Source organism: Rutidosis leptorrhynchoides, chromosome 8, assembly GCF_046630445.1.
Source record: "Rutidosis leptorrhynchoides isolate AG116_Rl617_1_P2 chromosome 8, CSIRO_AGI_Rlap_v1, whole genome shotgun sequence".
NCBI lineage: Eukaryota > Viridiplantae > Streptophyta > Magnoliopsida > Asterales > Asteraceae > Rutidosis > Rutidosis leptorrhynchoides.
The window spans coordinates 163,792,561-163,795,966 of record NC_092340.1 but is presented as its reverse complement, the minus strand read 5'-3'; positions in this window follow the sequence as shown (position 1 = coordinate 163,795,966).

Sequence of the window (3,406 nt, the reverse complement as noted above, 5' to 3'; positions counted from 1 at the left end):
TGTGTAAAATTGTATCGTATTTAATAGTATTTTCCTGCTAAAATTAATAGTATTTTATACCACTCTGCTCAAACATCAAGTATTTTTGACGCCGCTGCCGGGGAACTCAATTTCTTGCTTAAAAGCCGGAAGCGCAATGCTATATATATAAAAAAAAAATTATTTTTAAGTTTACTTTTATAAAAAAATACGCTTTTGTAAAAATACGTTTTAAATATTCTAAAATATAAAAAGAAAATTAAAAATATAAATATTTTTAAGAGTTTGTTAAATATTTAAGTTCTATAAAAGTTTCTTTATCTTTATTTTATAAAAATATAAGTTTTATTTAATTTATATAAATATATTATATAAATATATAAAACAGAAAAATAAAACACAAATTAGGAAAAAAAGAAAAAAAAACACTCGAGTCCAGTACTGTAGCAGCTCAGTAACTGGCCCGAAACCCTAGTCCATGCGATCGCATGGCCGGGTAACATAGAACTCATGCGATCGCATGAGCTCACCTGACACGTCTGATTAGTCTGTCAACTGCATTAATTACGGTGTAATAATTATTATTATTATTATTTAATTAAAACCCTAATTAGGGTTAGTATTTTAAATAATTAATTTAGTTTTATTTATTTAATTTGTATTATTTAGTTAATTAGTTTATAAAATTAATAGTTTTAATAAATAAATAATATAAAAATAATATTTTTATAAAAATTGTACTTTTTACAACTTTTTGTATATTTTTATATTTTATCCCTTTTTAATAGTTTTAGCGTAATTTTTGTATTTTTCGCTCGTATTTATTTTTAACTCATAGTTTTTGCCATAGTTATTTTTACTTATAGATTTTTAGGCTTTGCCGTAAAATCCCTTAAGTGCTTTTTCTTTAGACTAAGATTTAGGTGCTTTAGAATTTTGCGACGCCTTTTTAAGTTTTAGTACCTTTATAAGATATTGCCATTTGGGATATAGTTTTACTTGTAAGCTTTAATATTTTTAGACGCCTTTTACCTATGTATCAATTATCATTCCAATTAGTAATTTCAATTTGCGATTATAATTTTAAGTTAGTTGTAGTAATAAGGTTAGGTTAGTCAAGTGTTTTTTAAGTTTTATAAGTTTCTTTTATTTTTCCGTCACCTTTTATTTTTCTTTCTTATTTTTCTTTTTCGATCTTTTTCCGACGAACTCTTTTTCTTTCTTATTTCTCGCCATTCTAGTTTTTAGGACATAGATTTTTAATCTACTTCTTATCTAAATTTCTTAAAATTACGAAAATTTATTTTAAGTGGTTAAATTAATAGACATCAAAATTTTCTGGTTCGTAGTAATAGTTGGCTTTGTACGTGGACCGGGTTATTGGAGCCAAACAGTCCTCAATTATATTGAGACCAAACGAATCCTGCCCCTCTGCTGTATCTTTTGGCTATTCGAAACGTGGACAAAATCAGAAAAGTCTATTGATTGGATAACTTATTATAATTTTTCTTTCCTTTTAAAAACTAATAGGATATTCAGTGAATGCACCGAGCAAGACGTTCACCACCTTTTGTACGTTCACCACCTGTAACTAGATCAAGACATTTAGCAAATATTACTGCCGTTGATTTTTCTTTAGAATCATCATCCAGTCGACCAAGTACTCTAGTTCAAATTTCCGATAATCCATTTTTTGAACCCGACCTCACAATTGAGAATCCAGAGAATATTCAGGGACGATTCGTAGATCCTGAACCACTAAACTTTCCTCCGGAACCACCAATCATTCAAACAGAGATTGTTGAGGAACGAACCATTAAATCAGAATCCTCTAGTGATTCTGATTCAACAAATTCAATTATGGAGAATCTGGAACCTTTAAGTATGGAAGACCGAATGAGAGCTAAACGCATCGGTCAAGGTCACGCAATTACTCATCCAGACATTAATGCGCCAGATTATGAAATCAAAGGACAAATTCTACACATGGTGACTAATCAATGCCAATTTAGTGGTGCGCCGAAGGAAGATCCAAATGAACATCTACGTACCTTTAATAGGATCTGCACACTATTTAAAATCCGAGAAGTGGAGGATGAACAGATATATCTCATGTTATTTCCCTGGACTTTAAAGGGAGAAGCCAAAGATTGGTTGGAATCATTACCTGAAGGGGCGATTGATACATGGGACGTTTTAGTTGAAAAATTTCTTAAACAATTCTTTCCGGCATCTAAAGCCGTAAGACTTCAAGCAGAAATTGTTACGTTTACACAGAAGCCAAATGAAACTCTATATGAGGCGTGGACAAGATTTGGAAAGTTGTTAAGAGGATGTCCGCAACATGGTTTAGACACCTGTCAAATAGTACAAATATTCTACCAAGGATGCGACATCACTACAAGGAAAGACATAGATATAGCAGCTGGTGGTTCTATTATGAAGAAAACCGAAACTGATGCTTACAAAATTATTGATAACACTGCTTCCCACTCACATGAGTGGCACCAAGAAAAAGATATCGTTAGATCATCTAAAGCAGCTAGAGCCGATTCTAGCCATGACTTAGATTCCATTTCCGCAAAGATAGATGCTGTCGAGAGACGAATGGAAAAGATGATTAAAGATATTCACTCAATACGAATTAGTTGTGAGCAGTGTGGAGGACCACATTTGACAAAAGATTGTCTCAGTATCGAATTAACAATGGAACAAAGAGAGAATATTTCATACATAAACCAAAGGCCTGGAAATAATTATCAGAATAATTATCAACCGCCAAGACCGATTTACAATCAAAACCAGAATTATAACAGAAATATTCCATACAACAACCAACAAGGTCCTAGCAATCAACAAGTATCCAATAATACTTACAATCAGCAAAGACCTAATTTTCAAAACAAACCACCACAACAAACCGATGATAAAAAGCCGAATTTAGAAGATATGATGACGAAGCTAGTTGAAACTCAAACGCAGTTTTTCACATCTCAGAAACAAACTAATGAACAAAATGCTCAAGCATTTAGAAATCAACAAGCTTCTATTCAAAATCTGGAACAAGAAGTAAGTAACCTAGCAAGGTTAATAGGTGAAAGAAAACCGGGAAGTCTACCTAGTGATACAAATGCTAACCCCCGAAATGAAACAGCTAAAGCCATTACCACAAGAAGTGGTACAACACTTAAACCACCTGAAATACCTGTAACTTCTGATGAAGCTATTCCTACTCCACAAGAACCACAACCTGATCAAGATAAGGAAAAAGAACCGGTAGTTGAAAAGGTTAATGATGATAACACAGCTAAGGATAAACCTTATGTTAAACCATACCAACCACCACTTTCTTACCCGAGTAAAATGAAGAAAGAGAAACTTGAAGCCGAGCAATCCAAATTCTTGGATATGTTTAAACAGATAAATG